This window comes from Cervus canadensis, chromosome 32 (assembly GCF_019320065.1).
Source record: "Cervus canadensis isolate Bull #8, Minnesota chromosome 32, ASM1932006v1, whole genome shotgun sequence".
NCBI classification, from domain to species: Eukaryota; Metazoa; Chordata; class Mammalia; order Artiodactyla; family Cervidae; genus Cervus; species Cervus canadensis.
In genome coordinates, this window is record NC_057417.1 from 39,155,562 (window position 1) to 39,170,364 (window position 14,803).

At 40.1% G+C, this 14,803-nt stretch overlaps 1 long non-coding RNA gene across 4 annotated transcripts in view; it reads left to right on the forward strand.

Annotated features, from left to right (window-relative positions):
* LOC122433075 overlaps positions 1 to 14,803 on the forward strand; it is a 33,273-nt gene that overhangs the window by 13,251 nt on the left and 5,219 nt on the right. The window lies entirely within an intron of this gene.

Here is a 14,803-nt window from a genome sequence, read left to right on the forward strand (position 1 = left end):
GGAAAGATCCGCTGGAGAAGGGATAGGATACCCACTCCAGTATCCTTGGGCTTCCCTTGTGGCTCAGCTGGGAAAGAATCTGCCTGCAGTGCAGGAGACCATGGTTCGATCCCTGGGTTCAGAAGATCTCCTGGAGATGGGAACGGCTACCCACTCCAGTATTCTGGCCTGGAGAATTCCGTGAACTGTGGGGTCGCAAAGAGGTGGACACGACTGAGTGACTTTCACTTTCACTTTCTTTACCATCGGATCTACCAGGGAAGACTTCCTAGAGTATAAATAGCCCAAAAGAGAGTTCCATGGCCACTGATCACTTTGACTAACTTATCCATTAATGAGTCTATATACACAACTGAAATACGTAATTCACTTTTCCCTTCTTATGTATATATGATCTCACCTTGGGTGTTGGTTAATTACCCTCACTACTGATATTCAGACATTACTAGGTACATCTGATTGATGGGAATAAACTGTGTTGAGTAGTATTGTGAGTTGAACCCACATGGTAAATAGAAGAAAAATCAAAAAGGACCTTGAATATTAAGGGCTATCTATCAAATGGAGAAGTTTAATACATAAAGTCTTGTTCTTTGACTATCATGTACCATTTCCTGTAATAAAGTTGTTTCTCCTATATTATGCAGAACTGTAGAAGCTCAGGATTGGGTTAGTAAGTGAGTGAAAGTCACTCAGTCGTGTCCGACTATACAGTCCGTGGAATTCTCCAGGCCAGAATACTGGAGTGGGTGGCCTTTCCCTTCTTCAGGGGATCTTCCCAACCAAGGGATCAAACCCAGGTCTCCCGCGTTGCAGGTGGATTCTTTACCAACTGAGCCACAAGGGAAGCCCCAGGATTGGGTGAAATGATCTCCTAATTCCAATCAGGCAAGATCCTGTCAGCATCCCTCTTGAGTGATTGTCCATTCTCTGCTTGAACACCTCCAGTGGTTGAGAAACATCATCTCTTGAGATAGCACATGGCATCTTATAGAAAGTAATTACTGTAACTAAAGTCAAACATGAAATACTAAGCAACCGGTTTATCTCCTTTTTCATCGCCAAAAACCCAAGTAAAACAAGTATAGCATTGCTTTTGAAAAATCCCGCAAGAGCCACGGATGTTAGTGAAACTTTGGAAGCTGATTTGGCAGAACAGAGAGGCTGAGTTTTAAATCTGCAAGGGGGAAGACAAACCATGGAAAGGCTCAGGTACATCTGAGGGGTGATATGGGGCTGAAAGTGAGAGTTTATTGGAAGGTTGCTTTTAAAAAAGTCAGACACCCAGATTCTCTCTCTCACCTCATAAAGCCAGTGAACTCTTCTCCCTCCCACCCAGGCATATGGATTTACATTCTGAAGATGTTGAACTGTAAAGATTGTCATTTGGACACCAGGCACAGAGGACTGTGAAGCATCTTCTGGAAACAAGGGGTTAAGTGTAGATCTGCATACTGAACACTGAACCCCTCAGCTGGTCTGCTAACACGGTAGCCACCGCCCAACTCCTTCCCCCATTTCATCTGTGGGAATGTAACAGCCCAGGGGAAATATCTCTGATACTGACAATTAAGAATCTCCCTAAGTGATCTTTCTCCCAAAATGATCACCTTGTGGTGAGGTCTACCATTTGCCTAAGCTCATGCACATCACAGCACTTAATTACCATGCTCTCGTGGATTCCGGATTCACCCTTCAGGGCTGAGGCAATTCTCCCAGTTGTTGGATGTATCAGTGGCTTATGGATCATAGCTGATTTCCTTTCTGGAAATCACCCCAAATGAAGACAGCTGCCTTGCCCGGAGGACAAACCCAATCCAGTGATTTGTAGATGATTACAATCTTTCCCAGAGGAAAACCCAAATCCAGCACACTTGCCTCAATTTAGTATATCTCTGAGGTGTCATCCCAGTACCAGAGCTTTCCCTGTTATTGCCCGGTAAGTGATTGAAACAATATTTCTACCAATTTCTCTCTCATCCTCTCAGGTGTTGATCCCAAGAAAATCCCAAGTAAACTTACTATACAATCTATTTCCCAGGGAACCTGATATAACAGACTCACTCTAGAATTTGAAAGGACTTCCCAGCCTTTATTTTTAGGAAAGACTCTAACATGAAAGAATGAGTTCAAATCAATTCAAAGTGAGGATACAAAAAGGAACTTGGAGGAGAAAGATAGCGCAGAGAATATTAAGCTAAATTTTTCTCAAAGAGATAAATTTTATTCATAAAATTAAAAATGAGATGCTCTAAGACAGAACTTTCAGAAAACAAACAAGAACTCTTGAGAATCAAAAACACATTAATAGAAATAAAAATTCTGATAGATTGAAAGATAAAGTTGTGTAACTCTTCAGAATATAAAGCAAATTACAAAAAGATAAAGATTAAGAAAGAGCATGAGAAAATTAGATCCAGGAGGCACCGCGTTTTACTAGAAAAGGAATTTTAAAAATACAAAAAAAAAAAAAACTAATAGAGAACATGAGAAAATGTCTCAAAACTGCAGGCCAAGAGTTTCTGAAATATCCCACACAATGAACAAAAAACTCCACATTAATGCAAATCACTAAGAAGTTTCAGACTAGTAAAGAGTCTGAAATACAGTACTTGGGTGCAATCTCAAAAAAAGACAGAACGGTCTCTGTTCATTTCCGAGTCAAACAATTCAATATCACAGTAATTCAAGTGTATGCCCCAACCACTAATGCCAAAGAAGCTGAAGTTGATGATTCTATGAAGACGTACAAGACCCTCTAGACTAACACCAAAAACAGATGTCCTTTTTATCATAGGAGACTGGAATGCAAAAGTAAGAAGAAAGTAAGAATCCAGACCATCCCCAAGAAAAAGCAAAGCAAAGAGGCAAAATGGTTGTCTGAGGAGGACTTACAAATAGCTGAGAAAAGAAGGGAAGCCAAAGGAGAAAAGGAAAGATATACCCATTTGAATGTAGAGTTCCAAAGAATATCAAGGAGAGAAATAATAAAAAGAAAATATAATATGAATAAGAAATAATAAGAAATATTATAGAAAATACATTATATACATACAATATAATAAAAAAGTAATAAGAAGCCTTCTTAAGTGATCCATGCAAAGAAATAGAGGAATACAATAAAATGTAAAAACCTAGAGATCTATTCAAGAAAATTAGAGACACGAGGGAGCATTTCATGCAAAGATGGGCACAATTAAGGACAGAAATGGTATGGGCCTAGCAGAAGCAGAAGATATAAAGAAGAGGTGGCAAGAATACACAGAAGAACTATACAAAAAATGTCTTAATGACCCAGATAATCATGATGGTGTGATCACTAACCTGGGGCCAAACATCCTGGAGTGTGAAGTCAAGTGGGCCTTAGGAAGCATCACAATGAACAAGCCTACTGGAGGTGGTGGGATTCCAGCTGAGCTACTTCAAATCTTAAAAGATGATGCTGCTTAAAGTGCTATACTCAATATGCCAGCAAATTTGGAAAACTCAGCAGTGGCCACAGAGCTGGAAAAGGTCAGTTTTCATTCCAATCCCAAAGATAGGCAGTGCCAAAGAATGCTCAAACTACCACACAATTGCACTCATCTCAGTTCAGCTCAGTTCAGTCGCTCAGTCATGTCCGACTCTTTGCAAAACCATGGACTGCAACACACCAGGCCTCCCTGTCCATTGCCGACTTCCGGAGTTTACTCAAACTCATGTCCATTGAGTCGGTCATGCCATCCAACAATCTCATCCTCTGTCGTCCCCTTCTCCTCCTGCCTTCAGTCTTTCTCAGCATCAGGGCCTTTTCAAATGAGTCAGCTCTTTGCAACGGGTGGCCAAAGGATTGGAGTTTCAGCTTCAGCATCAGTCCTTCCAGTGAATATTCAGGACTGATTTCTTTTAGAATGAACTGGTTAGATCGCCTTGCAGTCCATGGGACTGCCAGTCTTCTCCAGCACCACAGTTCAAAAATATCAATTCTTCAGCGCTCAGCTTTCTTTAGAGTCCAACTCTCACATCCATACAAGACTACTGGAAAAACCATAGCCTTGACTAGATGGACCTTTGTTGGCAAAGTAATGGCTCTGCTTTTTAATATGCTGTCTTGGTTGGTTATAACTTTTCTTCAGGAGGAAGGGTCTTTTCATTTCATGGCTGCAGTCACCATCTGCAATGATTTTGGAGCCCCCCAAAATAAAGTCTGTCACTGTTTCCATTGTTTCCCCATCTATTTGCCATGAAGTGATGGGACCAGATGGCATGATCTTAGTTTTCTTGATGTTGAGTTTTAAGCCAACTTTTTCACTCTCCTCTTTCACTTTCAACAAGAGGCTCTTTAGTTCTTCTTTGATTTCTGATGTAAGGGTGGTGTCATCTCCATATCTCACTTGCTGGCAAAGTAATGCTCAAAATTCTCCAAGCGATTCTTCAACAGTACGTGAACCAAGAACTTTTAGCTGTTCAAGCTGGACTTAGAAAAGGCAGAGGAACCAGAGATCAAATTGCCAATATCCATTGGATCATAGAAAAAGCAAGAGAATTCCAGAAAAATATCTATTTCTGCTTCACTGACTATGCTAAAACCTTTGACTGTGTGGATCACAACAAACTGGAAAGTTCTTAAAGAGAAGGGAATACCAGACAACCTGACCTGCCTGCTGAGAAATCTGTATGTAGGTCAAGAGACAACAGTGAGAACCACACATGGAAAAATGGACTGGTTCAAAACTGGGAAAAGAGTACATCAAGTCTATATATTGTCACCCTGCTTATTTAATTTATATGCAGGGTACATCATGCAAAATGCCAGACTGAATGAATCGCAAGCAGGAATCAAGATTGCCAGGAGAAATATCAATAACCTCAGATATGCAGATGACACCACCCTTGTGGCAGAAAGTGAAGAGGAACTGAAGAGTCTCTTAGTGAAGGTGAAAGAGGAGAGTGAAAAAAACTGGCTTAAAACTCAACATTCAGAAAAACGAAGATCATGGCATCCAGTCCCATCACTTCATGGCAAATAGATGGGGAAACAGGGGAAACAGTAGAAACAGTGACAGACTTTATTTTCTTGGGCTCCAAAATCACTGAAAATGGTGACTGCAGCCATGAAATTAAAAGAAACTTGCTCCTTGGAAGAAAAGCTATGCCCAACCAAGACAGCATATTAAAAAGCAGAAACATTACTTTGTCGACAAATGTCTATATAGTCAAAGCTATGGTTTTTCCAGTAGTCATGTATTGATGTGAGAGTCAGACCATAAAGAAGGCTGAACGCCAAAGAGTTGATACTTTTGTGGTGCTGGAGAAGACTCTTGAAAGTCCCTTGGACAACAAGGAGATCAAACATGGATCCTAAAGAAAATCAATCTCCAATATTCATTGGAAGGACTGATGCTGAAGCTGAGCCTCCAGTACTTTGGCCACCTGATGTGAAGAGCTGACTCATTAGAAAAGCCCCTGATGCTGGGAAGGATTTGAAGGCAAGAGGAGAAGGGGACGACAGAGAGCAAAATGGATGGCATCATCGACTCAGTGGACATCAGTTTGAGCAAGTTCTGGGAGAGGTGAAGGACAGGGAAGCCTGGCATGCTGCAGTCATGGGTCACAAAGAGTCAGACACAACTGAGAGACTGAACAATAACAAGGTATAAAGATTATTTACTGAAAAATTTCCAGGAGAATAAAAAAATGAATGTAATGTATATGCAAATGATATTCTCAGGTTCTAAACAACAATCTTGAAAGTTAGAAAACAATAATTCAAACCATGCCTTTAAAATTTGAAAGAGTGTAATTTCCAATCCAGAATTCTAGTCCCAGGAACACTCTTAATCAACTTCAGAAAAGAACAGAAACAGATTGTCAGGTTTCAAAATTTTTATTTGTCATACATCCCTTCTGAGGAAGCTTACTGGGGAAAATGTTCCTTTGAAATAGGGAAATAGAACAAGACATAGGATACGTAATATTTCAGAAAGAAGTAAGGAGTGTTGAAAAGACCCACAGCTGCCAGATAGGAGTCAGTGAGCTCAAGGCCCCAAAGAGCATTTTCCTGAGAAAAAAAATGGCATTAAAAGATTGACCAACATGTTTACTGCATTGATTGAAGCCCTACAGCTCTGATGGAGAATCTGGAGGATGAATTAACAAAAGCACCCAGGGGAAATAGCAAAAATAGGATAATCATTAATTCTAAGAAAAACAAAACATTGTGTAAAACAGAAAATATCCTCAATACTTTATGTGACTCAGTCATGAGCTATTTATATAAAATAACATTCTAAATATTGATTTAACCAGAAACAGTTATTTAACTTGCTGGGAGAAAAGGAGGGGAGATGATAGACCCCCAAATTCCCGTGTTCTGTAGTAAAAGTGTTTAGATTTAATGTTTTTAGAGCAGAATATACATAACGTTTAGAAAACAGAGGGAAATATTGGAAGAATAAGTGAAAACAGTCCATAATGTTTGCTCTGGGAAGCAAGGACTAGGATGAAGAGAAAGAAAATAGCTGTTGTTTTAAATTACATGCTTGGCACTGTTATTTGTCTCTGTAAACTGTGCATGAATTATTTTAATAAACTTTTTTTTTAAGTATTAAGCAGTTGAAAGAAAATTTCTTTTTTTTTTTATTCTGACCTATTATCTGCCTCTCTACCTTCTGGTCCTAATTATCCTCCTTATGACTCAACATATAAAAGTATTGATTGTTTCTCTTCATCCTGACTATCTTTCAAGTACTTTAAACCAGATATCTTCTTCTTCCTTCAGTTTGCATGTATAAGGGCTACAACCTCCCTTTTCATTCAACTGCACGTTATATGAAACCATTGTCTCCTTGACCTGATTGCTTGTCTCTTTACTCAACAGCATGGTATCCAGAGCTAAGAAGGATACTCCAGAGATAGTCTGTCTAATTTACAGCAACATCATCACTTCTTTCATTCTGTACATTATAATCCATTAAAGACAACAAAGATCACATTAACTGTCTTAGAATCTGAAACACATTAATGCTTCACAGTGAAATTTTAAAGTCTCTTCCACCTAAAATATTCTTAAGTCACCTATCCATAGGGTGGAATTTGTTGTTTGAATTTCTTTTTCTGTATCTTCGTGAATATCCTTATATTTACTCTATTAAAGTGCAATTGATTAAATTCACCTTATAGTCAAATTAAAAAGAAAATATATTTGGCTCCTGATTTATTCATAGAAAATATTGCCCATCTCTTCCAAATTTGCATCACACATAAATGTGCTATCTATACTTTCAATTCAGGTCTTCAGTAAGAATGGCAAACACCACCAGGTTAACAACCATCTGTTAGCCTGTTTTAAGTTTCAAGTTGTTCAACTGTTAATAGATCATCAAATCTAGCCAAGAACCAGATACACCAAGTAGATAACAGTTCTATAGTGTAGCCGTTTGTTAGTGCAGTCATTGAAAAGACAAATTAATATAATTAAATGTACTGCTCTCTTTTTCTGATATGAATTATTATGAAACAAACACAGGCAGCTACTATCATGTCTATTAGATATTCAGACACAGAGCTGTCATTTGACTTGTCTGTTACCTTATAGAGGCAGACCTGGGTGCAGGTTTTGATTCTGGCTCCTGACTTATAGGCCTGTTTTCTAAAAGTCTCTTGGGGTATGTTCCTATTGTTACTGCTGTCGTTAGCTTAACGTGAGTTTGTGAGCCAGAGACTTTTATCTTCATACTCACACCCTGAAACCCCACGTGGACACAGCATAGCTCAGTCCTGGAGGCCATGCCATATATATTTAAATTGTAATGGGCAAACCCCAGCCTCACCAGACCCAGCTATTCCCATTGCTTTCTGCCAACTGACTGAAGACACAGCTTTAAGCCATTGGAACTTCCTAGGCAAAGAGTCTGTACTTTGACATTTGCATTTATCTTATTATGTTTGATTGGCACATTGAGATCCATAAGCTTGTGGTTAATATACTGCCAAGGATTCTTAATTAAGCTGGTTGTGCAAAAAATGCATCAGAGTCTCTTGAGAAATGTATAATCTTTGCCAGTCATTCACATTGAATTTCCTTTGCTGCTCTGGTGGCATAGCAATAGTGTTACAGGGAAGATTGGAGGTTTGACATAACAAGCTTCCAGTAATCTGGTCCTGCCATTTGAGATGGGAAGCTAGAAAAACCGTCATGATAGAGAGGGGAGACAGCAGAATTTGTTGTTGTTCAGCCGCTAAGTCGTGTCCAACTCTTTGTGACCACATAGACTGTAGTACACCAGACTCCCCTGCCCTTCACTAGTTCTCAGAGTTTGCTCAAATTCATGTCCACTGAGTCAGTGATGCTATCTAACCATCTCATCCTCTGCAGCAGCCCCCCTCCTTTTTTTTGCCTTCAAACTTGCCCAGCATCATAGGCTATTCCAATGAGTCAGTTCTTTGCATCAGTCGGCCAAAGCATTAGAGTTTCAGCTTCAGCATCAGTCCTTCCAATGATATTCAGGCTTGATTTCTTTAGGATTGACTGATTTGATCTCCTTGTTGTCCAAGGGAATCTCAAGAGTCTTCTCCAGTGCCACAATTGGAAAGCATCAGTTCTTCAGACCTTAGCTTTCTTTATGGCACAATGCTCACATCCATAAGTGAGTACTGGAAAAACCACAGCTTTGACTATATGGACTTTTGTTGGCAAAGCGAGGCCTCTATTTTCAATATGCTGTCTAGAGTTTCCCTGGTAGCTCACGCAGTAAAGCATCTGTATGCAACACAGGAGACTCCGGTTCAATCCCTGAATTGGGAAGATTCCCTGGAAAAAAGAATGGCAACCAACTCCGGTATTCTTGCCTTTAGAATTCCATGGACAGAGGAGCCTGGCAGACTACAGTCCATAGGGTCGCAAAGAGTCGGACATGACTGACTTTCACTTTCACTAGCTTTGTCATAGCTTTTCTTCCAAGGAGCAAGTATATTTTAATTTCATGGTTTCCGTTTTTTCCCCTTCTATTTACCATGAAGTGATGGGACCAGATGCCGTGATCTTAGCTAGTGTCCTGTAAGGCAATGGGTCTCAAAGTTTGCTGCCAGGACCAGCAAGACCATTATCTACTGGCAACTTAGAAATGCAAATTTTCAAGTCCCACTACAGAGCTTTTTAATCAAATCTTCAGGGAAGGGCCCAGAAATGGATGCTTTAACAAGTCACCCAGATTGCTTTGAAGCAGTCCAGTTTGAGAACCACTGCTATAAAGGAACCACTGAGATTTTCCAAGATGGGAACCTCTCAAAGGAGATGATAGAGTGATTCTGAGCAAAGCAAGGACAGCTTGTGGAGGACTCAAGGCTGAGTGGACTCATTTTCTCACTTTCTCCCCTGTCTGCTTGGCTGTCATTGCATTAGCATCCTCTGTGTGGCCAAAGTCACAGGGACCCCAGTGTCCATCAGACATCCTTAGAAGTTCCTTCAGGAAGCAGCATTCCCGTAGAAGAGGTATGATGGCTTTTCTCCCCATGATCCATTACCTGCCAAACTAACTTCCACTTTTATCTTCTGTTTCCTTCACTCTACCTCAGGACCATAAGCCTGGGGGAACATTAACTTTGTAGACTTCAGACATTATGCATTAATATTGTTCACATATTCCCTCCTTATCCTGTTCAGGGTTACTCCGGGCATTCCCTCTGTGGCCTGACCAGCAGCATGTGGTTTAAATACAGTCAAGAGATCAGTAGTAAGCCACTGAGGGCTGGGCAGCTCTGTTTCCCTTACGTCCTGTTGAAATCAAATGATCCCACTCTCAGTTTTGTTCCAAACCCCTAAGTGATGTTGAGACATCTCAACTCTGATGTGCACGCTGAGAATCTGCTAAATAAAGAGAATGAGTGTCGGGCTTTACTCCAAGTAGGATTTGGTGCCATTTCTCTCGATTGTCATATATACCAAATATCCCTATAACATGCAACCCTGCACACCAGTTATCCTACTATTAACAGAAGGCCTATGAGGGTACATGCTGAAACAAGTGCATTTAAATCTTTTCAATCTGTAGATTCCTAGGTTGTTTTCCTCTTGCTATTCACTCGGTGTGCCTAACCTTTGGCAAACAACTGCAGAGCTGTGATCGAGCCACGAGTTTTATTTACTGCCTTTAGTCATTTTCAGTTTCTTTGCAGAACCAAATGCTAGAGTAAAAGTTAATGGAAAGCAGGTTAGTGTAAGCTCCATTCTGACCCCACATATTACCAAGAATCCCTGCATGAACTTAAGGCAAGGACGTAGTTTCTGCTTTGACCTGGAACACCATAAATCCAATAACTATGGTTCCACCACCCCCAAGACAACTGGCATGGCTGCTTCCCAATATTTATTACCACATGTAAGAACTTACAAATGCCAACATGAGTATATTGCCTACACCTGGAAAATTATTTCTGGTTTGTCAGAAAATCCAAAATGCTTTTGTTTGATGTTAGTGTGGTGCAGTTATTGTTCAGTGCCATTTGTATGACAATCACTTCACAGCATCAGAAGGGGTGGGAGTCTCCAGGAGAACCTCCAGGTCTCATATTGTATCATCCTTTTCTCCATAAATGCCAACTAACAAGCCTCTCTTCATATGTGCCAGCATTTAAAGATTTCAAAGACACAGGTAGCCAGTGAGTTGTATTCATAGTTATCTGCTATAGTTAGTTGAGTTGTTATTTTGCATGAGTGAGAAAATGTGTTTGATGAGCAATTCCATGAGTATCGCGTCTGTGTCAGCCACTGTGCTGGGGACAGTGGACCCTGCCCCTGCCTCAGGAAGCTGACATCCTTTGGCACCATTAGGAGTCCAAGTGGCTCTCTCCCTGCTGGTTTACCAACACGCTTAAGTATCTCATGTTATCTGAGCAGTTCTTAGATATTCTTTGTTGCACTATGGGAAGGAGTTAGTTATATTGGCATTGTAACATAGCTACTAAAAAGGCACTTAAAACTCTTAATTCATAGTGTCTAATAGTCAATTCACTTCAGTTCAGTCGCTCAGTCGTGTCTGACTCTTTGTAGTCCCATGGACTGCAGCACATCAGGCTTCCCTCTCCATCACCAACTCCCGGAGCTTGCTCAAACTCGTGTCCATTGAGTCGGTGATGCCATCCAACCATCTCATCCTCAGTCATCCCCTTCTCCTCCTGCCTTCAATCCTTCCCAGCACTGGGGTCTTTTCGACTGAGTCCATTCTTCACATCAGGTGGCCGAAGTATTGGAGCTTCAGCTTCAGCATCAGTCCTTCCAATGAACATCCAGGACTGATTTCCTTTAGGATTAACTGGTTGGATCTCCTTGAAGTTCAAAGGACTCTCAAGAATCTTCTCCAACACCACAGCTCAAAAGCATCAATTCTTCAGTGCTCAGCTTTCTTTATGGTCCAACTCTCACATCCATACATGACTACTGGAAAAACCATTGCTTTGACTAGATGACCTTTGTTGGTAAAGTAATGTCTCTGCTTTTTAATATGCTGTCTTGGTTGGTCATAGATTTTTCCTCCAAGAAGTGAGCATCTTTTAATTTCATGGCTGCAGTCACCATCTGCAAACCCAAGAAAATAAAGTCTGTCACTGTTTCCATTATTTCCCCATAGATTTGCCATGATGGACAAGATACCATAATCTTCTTTTTTTGAATATTGAGTTTTAAATAAGATACAGTTTTCAGGAAGAAAGATTTTTCTTTAAAAAATCAATAGTAACAATAAATTATGTACTTAGAAAAAAAAATAGGAATGTGAAACCACATGTAATCTTGACCACCAGGGAAAAAAAAACTTGAAATTTTTGTGTAACTCTATAGATACAACTATTTACAAACACCAAATAAAGATTAAATTTGTATTAAGTAGCTTCAAATCTGGTTTTTATATGAGCATTTTTCTTTTCATTTAAGTTACAATGGTTACATAATATTCCACTATTTGAAATATGCTATGATTTTTTTAAACCATCTTCTACTGTAGTACATTTAATCTTCCTAAGGTGAAAGAGGAGAGTGAAAAAGTAGACTTAAAACTCAACATTCAGAAAACTAAGATCACGGCACTTTATGGCAAATAGATGGGGAAACAATGGAAATAGTGACAGACTATTTTCTTGGGCTCCAAAATCACTGCAGATGGTGACTGTAGCCATGAAATTAAAAGACTCTTGCTCCTAAAAAAAGCTATGACGAACCTAGACAGCATATTAAAAAGCAGAGACATTACTTTACTAACAGAGGTTTGTCTAGTCAAAGCTATGGTTTTGATGTACTGATGTGAGAGTTGTTGTGTATTCATGTATGGATGTGAGAGTTGGACTATAAAGAAAGCTGAGCGCCGAAGAATTGATGCTTTTGAACTGTCGTGTTGGAGAAGACTCTTGAGAGTCCCTTGGACTGCAAGGAGATCAAACCAGTCAATCCTAAAGGAAATCAATCCTGAATATTCATTGGAAGGATTGATGTTGAAGCTGAAACTCCAATACTTTGGCCACCTGATGCAAAGAACTGACTTATTGGAAAAGACCCTGATGCTGGGAAAGATTGAAGGCAGGAGGAGAAGGGGACGACAGAGGATGAGATGGTTGGATGGCATCACCGACTCAATGGACACGAGTTTGAGCAAGCTCTGGGAGTTGGTGAAGGACAGGGAGGCCTAGCGTGCTGCAGTCCATGGGGTTGCAAAGAGTCAGACACAACTGAGCAACTGAACTCAACTGAACTGAACTGAATGTTTCATCAGTTTTAAGGACTGATGTTCTATGACTAACATTCTGATACATATTTGTCTTTATTTCTAATTTATCCTTAGGCTGTATACCTAGAAGCAGATAAATACCTAGGTTAAGAATCATTAGATCTTTTACTATCTTGGTTACGAATTGGCAAAAATGTTTTCCAGAAATGTTATACCAATGTAAATTCTCATCAGGTATATTTTAAGAGCACCTCTGAGACCATGAGTTTGTTTATTTGTTTGTTTTTCAAAATCTTGTATAAGACATTAAAACATCTTATAAGTCAAAAAGTGTATAGTTTTCCTAAACAATCTTTCCTCCAACTGACTGTTTTTAACATTATTCTTTGTACCATTTTGTTCAGGATATATGGGCTGCACAGATCAGATGAATGTTTTCTAGAACAGTAATCTTATAAAAGCTATGATGTGGTCATCACAGGGTGTATCCTATGCCCTTTTTTTGCTTATGCATGTGTGCACAGTCGTGTCTGATTCTTTGCAACCCCGTGGACTGCAGCCTACCAGGCTCCTCTGTCGATGGCAAGAATACTGGAGCGGGCTTCCATTTCCTCCTCTTTGCTTATATCATCCTGTTTTTTCTTTTCTTTTGGAAAAGCATATCATATCTTCCCTTAGGCACAGGATATACAGGGTGTGACCAAGGCTGGTTATTCCAATATGGTCACATGATTTTACTGGCACAGTCACAGTGTTTCCTAAGAGCTAAGAGGGAGTCCAGGAAGTCATTCTGACGATCACAAGAGGAGCCCCTGCCTGCAGATGGAAATTAAGTGGAGACAAGCAAAAGAGTACAGGAGAACCCTGAGGACAATTTCTGATTGCCAGGATGCAGCTAGCTACTAAGGAGATAGTTACTAAAAATCTTAGGCCAAGTCAGAACCACATTGAGTAGAATGAAGTTTATGGGGTTGGTGGAGGAATTCATCAGTTTGATCAGAACTACATATCTAAGGAATGGAACAAATTATCAGGTTAAATAAAATGAAATGTTATGTTATGCTCTATAAATAGATTTTTCAAAGATTTTCAGCTTTCCTATAGGAAAAGGAAAAGTGACGGCAGAGGATGAGATGGTTAAACAGCATCACCCACTCAATGGACATGATTCTGAGCAAACTCCAGGAGATAGTGAAGGACAGGGGAGCCTGGAGTGCTGCAATCCATGAGGTCACAAAGAGTCAGACACGACTGAGTGACTGAAGAACAGCAACCAAAGGAAAGAATCCGAGTTCATCAGTGTAAATGGTCATCTCTGCCTATGGGGTTAAAATCAGATGGTCCTAGATCTTTTTTTCTTTTTTGGCTAAAAACCTCAAAAGAAAGGAAAATGGACACAATGGTGTTGAGTACAGATGAGTGAAAGAACTGGTTTGATTCACAGCTTTTTTTGAAGATCAATGAAGAAAATTTTATGCTATGATTCCATCAAACTCAGCACTGCATTGTATTACTGGGCTAAAACTCTCTGTAAACCTGCAAATATACGGCGGTTGGTGTAGTCGCTAAGTCATGTTGGACTCCTGGTGACCCTGGACTGCAGCCCAGCAGGCTCTCCATCAGCGGGATTTCCTAGGCAAGAATATTGGCGTGGGTTGCCATTTTCTTCTCCAGGGAACCTTCCCAACCCAGGGACAAACCCGTATCTTCTGCATTGCAGGTGGATTCTTTACCGCTGAGCCACCAGGGAAGCCCATCTAGTCATTTGAAGCACTAAATAATCATTTGCTATTATGATAAGGAATGGTTGAATATTCGTTGCTAGGGAGAAAGGTGGACACTATAAGAATAAAAGGAACAATTATCTGGAAACATAAAATGTCAAAAATCATTTCATTCAATTTCATTGCTTCAAAATATATGAAATTTAAAACGGATGGAATGACAATACTCGTTCAGCAATCCATACAAATGGGGGCAGAGTTTCATGCAGCTTCTCAGTAAATGATAGATCAGAAACTGCTAAGGACTGAATGTTTGTGCTCCCCCAAATTCACATACTGAAGTCTAACTCTCAAGGGGATGGTATTTGGAAGCGGGGCCCATGG